Source organism: Podarcis pityusensis, assembly GCF_964106645.2.
Source record: "Podarcis pityusensis genome assembly, chromosome: 15".
NCBI lineage: Eukaryota > Metazoa > Chordata > Lepidosauria > Squamata > Lacertidae > Podarcis > Podarcis pityusensis.
In genome coordinates this window covers 31,638,670-31,648,772 of record NC_138040.1, presented here as the reverse complement: position 1 = coordinate 31,648,772, position 10,103 = coordinate 31,638,670, and the positions used below count along the sequence as shown (strand labels likewise).

Here is a 10,103-nt window from a genome sequence, read left to right as displayed (position 1 = left end):
CTCCAGACATCCCAGTAAGGCAAAGGCAAACAGGTGAGTGGGATGGCCACCACCCGACAGCGTCCCCCCAGACTCCTCCTCCGTTTGGCTGCCTGTTAACAGACCAGGCTTCCAAACCCGGACCTCTGGAACGAATTAAGTACTTAACCCAAAGTACCACTGTACTGGAAAACCTAAGGTCACTGTTAAGTGGCAGGCATTCCCCCTTGAATCTGCCTTATGACTTCAGCACTGCCACTACAGAGTGACAGTGTCATCATAATTTCTCCATGGCAACCAGCTGCTTCATTTCCACTTATTTGAAAGGCAGGTCATTGAGTATTTATTTTATTTATTTCTTTTTGTATATAATATTTATTAAGTTTTCCATTTAAATAATCCAAAAAGAACCACATTAAAACATTCCAAATTACAATACGATCAAAAAGCCAAGTATAAATGCCAAATTCTGTATCTTTGGGTGGCTTCCCAAGCTCTGAATTTCACGGAGTGCTAATAATCTAATATCACATTGCATTTCTTAATTAGTGAACAAACCATTCTGATGTTAATGCTTCACTTAATTTTCATTTATGTTTACAACCACTGGTCTGCTCAAACTTTCGTCTTCATAGTTCTGTGTGAAATATTTTTGCCAACAGGAGCCATAATACGCCACAATCCCAGACAAAAAGACACCATTAGCTCTGGGCAGCCATCCAGAGTTCCCTTCCGTAGTCTCGCACCATCTCCCAAAATGCTGGTACCTCTGCAAAAACAAAGTAGCTCCAGTCCAGAATTTTTTCCTTCCACCGAGGAGATATCAGCAGTGTTCTTTCAAACCCCCTTGCGTATTTCAAACCGTTACCTTTCGGGAGAGGTTTGTCAGGTAAAACTGCAAATACATATATATCAAAAGAGAATAAAAAAGGCTCACTTCCCCCTGGGGTATACAATTAATCCATCAATTAATTCAGCGAGTGGGTCAGTCCTTTGTACTGTTGTTTCCGCTCCTCAGCGATCTTTAGTTTCATTTTCTACACGCAGAGATATTTTAACTGCATCATAAAAAAAGGTAAAGGACCCCCGTCCAGTCGCAGACAACTCTCGGGTTGCGGTGCTTATCTCGCTTTACAGGCCGAATACCATCTCCTAGGTTGCCACCCCTTGGAACTTCTGACGGTTAGGAAAACTACCCAGAGGACCTGTAGGGAAGGAGGTGACTTTAGATGCGTGGTGGGCAAACTCGGCCCTCCAGATGTTTTGAGACTACAACTCCCACCATCCCTAGCTAACAGAACCAGTGGTCAGGGATGATGGGAATTGTAGTCCCAAACATCTGGAGGGCCAAGTTTGGCCACCACTGCTTTAGATATTTGTGGGCTAAGGCTTTATGTACTAATGTGAGGGCCTGGAAGTGAACTGACAACCAGGGCAGCTGGCCATTAATCCAGTTGTCGCCTTTTGGACAAGTTGAAGTGTCCAAAGTGTCCAAAGTGGCTGTAGGTGCTACAAGGCATATGAGGGAGGTTCTGAAGGAGGATGGTTGGTGGCTATTTGGGAAAATGGCTTCCATAGACATATGCAAACCTGCATATATCTACTCAATCTCTCCACCCCAGGTTGAAATGAAACCAGGTTGAAGCACAACAATACTTAAGGAGACCTCCACTCCTTTAAGATGATTATAGGCTGTGTAAAAATGTTGAATTTCAGTTTCTCTAGGATGTGTTTCGGTTGCTCATAAAATGTGTGATTCAACAGAGCTGCAAAGGGTGTCCTTATTGAAGCTAGGCAGATGCAGCAACTATTTTAATTACGTTCGTGATATCGCAACACTATTAAAAGAAACAAAAGAACATTCACATTAGCTCTTTTATAGGACAGTGATGAGGCTACATTCTCTAATTAAAGACCTGGCCGCCTTATGCTAGCTGATAAATAAAGCAGACAGCATAAATGAATGCCAACAACCCCACAGATAATCTAAACTTGTTTCTCAAAGGCCCTTTTTAGCACTCCCCCCCCCCCCCACCTCCCGGAGCTACAAGACCAAATAAAGTCTTAGATCTCACCTCAGCACCGATGATCTCAGACACATTCAGACACACAATGCTCCTTCTAGTCATTTCCCCTTCCTGTTCCTGCAGTAGAAAGATATTAATAAGTTTGTTATGATTACAGGAAGACTATATGTGCCCACAATCCTCTAAAGCACAATAAGACTGCTAAGAACTGATTAAAGAAAATGTTTTTAATATCTAAACATACATCACAATGCTTTGGATCCTGTGTTTGAAGACTGGTGAATCTTTCTTCAGCCCAAGGGACACATTCCCTTCTGTGCAATCTTGTGGGGGCCACATGTCAGTGGTGGGAAGGGCCAGAGGCCAAAGTGGGCCTACTTTTTAAAAAAATATACAGTAAGCTGGTTTCTACATTCATACACCCTCCATATCGTCAGTCTAGTAAAGCAAGAAGCATGATCAAGTGTTCAAGGCAGGCTCATTCCAGCCCGGCAAAAAACACCCAAAGAGGCTGCGAAGTTGGGACACTGAGGGGGTGAGGCCTGGAGAGATGGGGCGTGGCTTGGGGAGAGTCCTAAGGGCCACATAGAAAGGCCTGGGGAGCCGCATTCTGCTACTGGGCCTGAGCTTCCCCACCCCTGCAAGGTAGCCATGGCAACCGTGGTGGCTGGTGCCCAGTGAGCCAGTGTGGTGTAGTGGTTAAGAGCGGTAGTCTCGTAATCTGGTGAACCAGGTTCGCATCTCCGCTCCTCCACATGCAGCTGCTGGGTGACCTTGGGCTAGTCACACTTCTTTGAAGTCTCTCAGCCCCACTCACCTCACAGAGTGTTTGTTGTGGCGGAGGAAGGGAAAGGAGAATGTTAGCTGCTTTGAGACTCCTTCGGGTAGTGATAAAGTGGGATATCAAATCCAAACTCTTCTTCTTCTTCCCACGGAGAGAGGCAGGCCAAGAGGAAGTGGAGCCAGAACCAAGGACAGACAGAGCCAACTTATTTCAGTTCTGCTTCCACACTGTTCTTCTGCCCTGTTGAGTTTATAATGGCACCACTGAGATAGAGGAAGATGACTGCCATGCCCCCGCACCCACCGCCCTTGACTGACTGTAAAAAAGAAGACAGGCAGGTGGGGGGGGGGCAAGCTGGGCCCCATTCATATTAACGGACCACTCTTCCAAGGAGTGGAAAACATGGCTGCCGTATCAGGAGTGAAGTGACCCTTCAGATGGTGGCTGCTGAAGGATGGAGAGACTGGGGAGGAAGAATGGCTGCTCCCTGGACTGGTTGTTAAGTAAGAAGGCATGCAGGTGGGGGTGGGCTAGCTGGGGTGGGCTGAGTTTTTTGGGGGGGCGGTGCCCCATTTGCCCTAACAGAGTAGCCATCAATTGATTTCAATGGCTTCATGTTGCAAGAAAGGAGATTGTGGAGGAATAAACTGTCTGACAGTAAGAGCTGTTTGGCAGTGGAACAGTCTCCCACGAGGGGAGGTGGGAGGTGGGTGGACTCTCCTTCCTTGGAGGCTTTTAAGCAAAAGTTGGATAGCTATCTGTCATGGATGCCTTTAGCTGAGATGGCTGCATTTGCAGCGGGTTGGACTAGATGACCCTTGGTTCCCTTCGAACTCGAAGATTCTATGATTCCTGCACTCTATGAGCTCTGTGGGCTGTTTTAGTCCTCACTTTGCCTGAGGCTCCAGACACATGAAAAACAACACCCCATATATATATATATATATATATATATATATATATATATATATAATGTAATTTTATGTCTGTACTTTATTATTAAAAATACCCCACTCTTTCATGAGTCCTCCATTTAGCATAATCATAAGAAGTCTTTGAGAATGGGTTGACAGTGACTGGACCAAGATCTCCCTCTGGGCTGTCATTGAGTTGAGATTTAAACCTGGATTCCCCACCCCACCCCACCTTTTTATATTCTAACTGCTAAACCTCATTGGCCTGCAAATTTTCCACAAAGTAATACCCAAAACTACATTGTTTCTACCCAGTGTGCAAAAAATATTTTGGTATTTGTACTTGACATTGCTTTATAATCAATACGCTTCCATTTACTTTTCATAACATGTTTTATATTTTGTGGGATTTTGGTTTCTTTTGGCGGCAAAATTCTCAATATTATCAGACCTAATAAACTACACTGATGTGTTAAGAATGAAAAATTAAAATAAAATAAAATAAATAAAATAAAATAAATAATAATATTTAGGAGCAAGGTTAATTTGCCCTCATTCTGTCCAAGGACAAGCTGCCTGCTTGTCTTACACTTCTCACACAGGTAGAATTGCAGTGGAAAATTTACTCAAATAGTTATGTTGATTTATTTGTTATGAGGGCAAATTTATTAATGCCTCTCTCATGTGAAGGAAATGCCTTCAATTTTAGCAAATCCTGTGCAGCGCCACCCTGTGGCTGGATAGAATATGGAATGGTGGCTTCCAAAAGGAAAGTTATCAGGCAACAGCTGTCTTTTCATGCATAAATTGCGGCTGACTAATTCAAACTTTTGCTCTCTGAATCCTAATAGAAAGAAATCTCCACAACTCAGTATAACTGATAGAGGTTTCTGGCTTACTTGGCTGTATGTCAAGGCCAAAGTACAAAGTCTGAGGCTCGATCCACACAAGCGAAGTCCAAAGTCCTAAATCCAAATGTCAGGAAACGAGGTTCAAGGTCAACCCAAGTAGCCAAGTCCAGCAGTCAGGAAACAGTCCAGAGTCAAACCCAAAGTGCAGTCCAGTCACATCCAGTTCAAAGTCCATCAACATGGATAGCTGAGCAGACACAGCTCCTCAGCTCTGCTGCCCTTTTATACTTTGCATGCCCCTTGCAGCATCTGGGCTTGATGAGGCAGATGACCCTCACCTGTCTACTCCAGCTGAGCAATCACACACCTCCACCCAGAGCTAGTGAGCTCCACCTGGCCAGCTAGGGAGCTGGGCTGTGGGCCTTTGCCTGCCTCAGCTTCCTGGAGCACCCTTCCTGCTGCTCCCTACACCTCAGAGCCCACTGTGTTCAGGGAGACAGGGCCCCCCGGCTCTGGTGATGGGTCCTGCTGCTCTGGTTCCTGTGCACTGACCTTCACCCCCTCCTCATCTTCCGTCACCCCGTGAGTACTTCCTACACTAACCTTTCCTTCCCCATCTGCAGCTTGCCTTGATGTGTCCCAGTCCTGGCTACACCCCCCACCGGGATTCTCTTCCCCAAAGTCCTGCCAGTTCATGACACCTTGCTTCAGAATCACACAGTTTATATGGTGTTTCCTGCAAGCAGGACAAACAATTGAACTGAATACAATGAATGTCTGTTACACCTTTCCCCCCCCCCTCTCTTGAGTGGGAGGTGAGACTAGGCCTGGTTTGGACCCTGGAATGTTGAATTTAACCCTGAACCAAACTGCACGCCAGTAGTTCAGGATTTAAGGGATTATATTGTGTTGCAAAGAAGTTTCAAGCAGTTTCAAACAGCTGAGTATAGGCAAACCAAGGCTTTGCTTCATTTACATAGGTGCCAAAGCTCTATAGAGAAAGATACCCAAATCCTTAAAGCAGCTCCATTTTGCTGAGGAAATGTCCATAATTCTCTCAGAGCTGGAGCTGGCTGTGGCTCCCCGTGGAATGCACACCCAATGACAAGCCTGGCTTGCTAAGGGGCAGTGTGTCAATGATCCTCACCCAGTCGTAGCTCCCTGGCAAACATGCCTGTCTGTAGTATTCATGCTTAGGCCTATACTCAAAATGTGTACGGGGGGGGGGGGGGGCGACAGAATAACTCTAGAAGAGTCTGGATGTAATAAATACATGTAGCACAATATGTTTAGTTTTGTAATTGCGTTACTACTTGGTGAACAATTGGATTGATTTACCTGCACATTTTTTTCTTAATCGCCCCCCCCCCAATGTAAAAAGGGTTATACAGTAGAGTGGGGAGGCACATGTGGCTCTCCATAACTTGTTGGACTTTGACTTCCAACGGTTCCAGGCAGCATGGCCAATTTTACCTGCTATGACACCTATGCCCTGCCTCCATGGTTTGGGGGAAATCATAGAATCATAGAGTTGGAAGAGACCACAAGGGCCATCGAGTCCAACCCCCTGCCAAGCAGGAAACACCATCAGAGCACTCCTGATATATGGTTGTCAAGCCTCTGCTTAAAGACCTCCAAAGAAGGAGACTCCACCACACTCCTTGGCAGCAAATTCCACTGTCGAACAGCTCTTACTGTCAGGAAGTTCTTCCTAATGTTTAGGTGGAATCTTCTTTCTTGTAGTTTGGATCCATTGCTCCGTGTCCGCTTCTCTGGAGCAGCAGAAAACAACCTTTCTCCCTCCTCTATGTGACATCCTTTTATATATTTGAACATGGCTATCATATCACCCCTTAACCTCCTCTTCTCCAGACTAAACATGCCCAGCTCCCTTAGCCGTTCCTCATAAGGCATTGTTTCCAGGCCTTTGACCATTTTGGTTGCCCTCCTCTGGACACGTTCCAGTTTGTCAGTGTCCTTCTTGAACTGTGGTGCCCAGAACTCTCAATACCAGTTGGTGGGAATCGCAGGTGGGGAGGCACCTTGTCGGCCATTGTGATAACAGGAAGCTGGACTAGACCTTGGGTGTGTGTGAGTGAGAGAGAGAGTTTTGCAGTTCTGCCTCAAGAATCTTGTCTTGTGCTGGCTCTGCTCTCTGTCTGATAAACCTTTACAAGAAGGTAACGAACCAGTGCTTGCCTAGTTGCTGTTGAATTCCAGCTCCCACCAGTCTCTGCTAGCATGGCCAATGGTCAAGGACAATGAGCGCTGTGATCCACTAACATCATAGCAGTCAACTTTTCCCTTTTCTTGCGAGGAATCCTATTTGGAATAAGGGAATTTCCCTTTAAAAAAGGGAAATGTTGGCAGCTATGACTAACATCTGAAGGACCACAGGTGCCTCCTCCTGCTTTTGAGCATTGCGATGAGGACAAAAAGGAATAAACTCATGTCATGCCATCTCTAGGTCTGTTAAAGAACCACAGGAAATGGATATGGAATGCTCAGCGCCAAGACAGCAGAGATGGATCATGGGCAGAGCCAGGATTTATGTTGGGGAGGGGCAGGCTTCATGGGGGGGGGGAGCAGAACCTCAGTTAATTAAGTTTTTTAAAAAAAATGATTTACTTGATTTAGCCCTACCCTCGGCTACGCCCCTGAGTTGGATCCTTGCTGGAATGAGGAGTTTGAGGGAAATGGGACAATGTGAGGATAAGCAGGGAAAAATAAGGGGTTCCGAGCACAGCTGAGCTGAGCTGAGCTGAGCTGGGCTGGGCAGATCCCACTTGAGGTCTCAGAGGTTGATGCCTAGCCACACTTGGTAGATTCCCCACCCCAGCACCCTGGCTGCTTTTGTGACCAGTACCCAAGTTCAGGAGGTAACAGAATTGGAGGCACCTTCCAGGCAACTGGGGGGCCAGCCTACCATGACTTTTAGGCTAGAAAGAAAGAAAGTCTCCTGTGCGGCTTGCATATCTGGGCTGAATGGACATTTCTGCATTTTTGCTTACGGGAAGGGATCGTTTCCTCCCTACTTCCGAGAAAGAAGCTGCAGCCTGGCTCCGAACGTGGCTCACGGCATTCCGTTCCTTTGGATTCCTGATGAATTTAAGGTTTAATGAAACAAACAAGCGCTCAAAAGGCTGCTCCCCAAGCAAATTGGTTAATTTGCAGCCAGTTTAATTGCTTATCACTGTTGCTTGTTACATATTAATGAACAGATGGTTGGAGAAGCTCCTGCCGTAGACAGTAAACTAAAGAAATATATATACTGGCAGGCAGCTGGGTCCCTGAACAAATCATTAACTGCTCGCGAGGGGTGATCGGCTGCCAAGTATTTGCATATTAATCAAGCTTCATGAATTATGTGTGAGGTAGAATAGCGAGGGCCCTACACCGTGGTCTCAGCCAGGGGACTTTGGGTGCTGTATAGATAGCAAGGATGTAAGGCAATTAGGAGTTTGCGATTCTTGCACATGACCAGTAGGTGGCAGCAACAGTATGTTTTCAGAAAAAGAGGGTGAGAGGAAGAAAAGTCACCCCTCCCTTTTCCTCCCTCCCTTTTGCAATAAATAATAGAATTAAAATTAAAAATCTCCTGTTCTGTATTGTTGAGTCCAAGCCTAATAATGTTTGGTTAGTGCAAATATACAATGTAAGCACCTGTCAAGTTTCTTTTGCCAAGGAGGGCTTGTCTTGTTTCCATGTTCAGTTTGCAAAACCAGAAGCAGCGCTGGCATGACAAATAATTAAAAATGCAACCTGTTATCCAGGGATTTTGAGTACTGTCGACCTAAATAGCTCACCCAGTGCCTGGTAAGCAACAGGAAAGCTGCTGTAAGATTGAGGCACAGCCTGCTGGCTTAGTGAAGTGGAAGGTTCTCCAGCATGAAGCGTTTTACGAGGTGTTTAATTGTCTGCATTGTTAGCTGCCTGTTGGCCATGTGCTGTGGAGATTAGCTAGCTTCACCTCTGACACTGCAAATGGCCCAGGGTTCACAGAATAATAGAATTGTAGAGTTGGAAGGGACCCCAAGGGTCATCTAGTCCAACCCCCTGCAATGCAAGAAACTTAGCTAAAGCATCCATTAACAGGTGGCCATCCAGTCACTGCTCCAATGAAGGAGAGTCCCTAGCTTCCCAAAGGAGACCGTTCCACTGTTGAACAGCTCTGACTGTCAGAAAGTTCTTCCAGATGTTTGCAAAGAATTTCCTTTCTTGAAACCATTGGATCAGCCCCATCCTCCAGAGCAGGAGAAAACAAGCCTTCTCCATCTTACATGTGACAGCCCTTAGATATTTGAAGATGGCTATCGTATCTCCTCTCACTCTCCTCTTTTCCAGACTAAACGTACCAAACTCCCTCAACCGTTCCTCATAAGGCTTGGTTTCCAGACCCTTGATAACCTTGGTCCCCCTCTTCTGCACACCTTCCAGCCTGTCAATATCTTTTATAGACTGTGGTGCCCAGAACTGGACACAGTACTCTAGGTTTGGTCTGACCAAGGCAGAATAGAGCGGGACTATTACTTCCCTTGGTCAAGATACTGTACTTCTATTGCCAGGGACGCGGGTGGTGCTGTGGTCTAAACCACTGAGCCTCCTGGGCTTGCTGATTGGAAGGTTGGCAGTTTGAGCTTCCTTTGCTCTGTCCCAGTTTCTGCAAACCTAGCAGTTTGGAAAGCATACCAGTGCGAGTAGATACATAGGTACCACTGCGGCGGGAAAGTAAACAGCGTTTCCATGCACTCTGGCTTCCATCATGGTGTTCCATTGCGCCAGAAGCAGTTTAGTCATGCTGGCCACATAACTTGGAAAGCTCTCTGTGGACAAACGCTGGTTCCTTCGGCCAGAAGCGAGATGAGCGCCACACCCCATAGTCGCCTTTGACTGGACCTAACCATCCAGGGGTCATTTACTTCTGTTGATGCAGCCTAAAATAGCATTCACTTTTTATTGTTGCTGCGGAACACATTTTTCATTTTCAGCTTGTGGTCTGCTAAGACACCTAGATTCTTTTCACATGTACTTATGTCAAGCCAGGTATCCCCCATCTTATATTTGTGCAGCTGGTTATTCCTGCCTAAGTGCAGAACTTTACACTTGTCTTTATTGTGCCCTTGAATTTGATCTAGAATCCTCGTTGTACTTTTCTCATGGCAATGTGCATTAGGTAAGGGCAGGGCTGTAGTTTAATGGTAGAGCACATTTCACATGCCAAACATTCCACACCTTGCATGCCAAAAGTTGCTTCCAGTGTGGACCAACAGGAATTCACATGGTGCCCCCCAGATGTTGTGGACTGTGGCTCCCATCAGCCCCAGCCAGCGTGGCCATAGTCAAAGAGCAGCAAGATCTCTGTTGAGTCCTACACTGCTGGAGCGGCTGTGTGGACCAAGCCTGTGGCTGGGGCCAGGCCTGGTGAGTCCCTTTGGGCTCTGACAGAGTCCTTTCCAACAGAGAATGAAACAAGAATGAAACTGGAATCTGCAGCTCAGCCCCAAGGAGTGGCGAGCAATATGGAACTTGAGGGTAGGCCTGGTACAAA

General features: G+C 46.2%; 1 long non-coding RNA gene across 2 annotated transcripts; it reads right to left on the bottom strand.

Moving 5' to 3' along the window:
* Positions 1–365: 365 nt before the first annotated feature.
* LOC308464554 lies at positions 366–4,062 on the bottom strand. Of its 2 annotated transcripts, none has more exons than XR_013980089.1 (3): positions 3,805–4,062; positions 2,055–2,123; positions 366–874 (listed from the first exon to the last, which is right to left on the bottom strand). It is a non-coding gene; the product is annotated as an uncharacterized lncRNA (long non-coding RNA). The 2 variants fall into 2 exon arrangements; XR_013980090.1 differs by lacking the exon at positions 3,805–4,062 and adding an exon at positions 2,251–2,287 and having other exon boundaries at positions 367–874.
* Between the last annotated feature and the right edge of the window lie 6,041 nt (positions 4,063–10,103).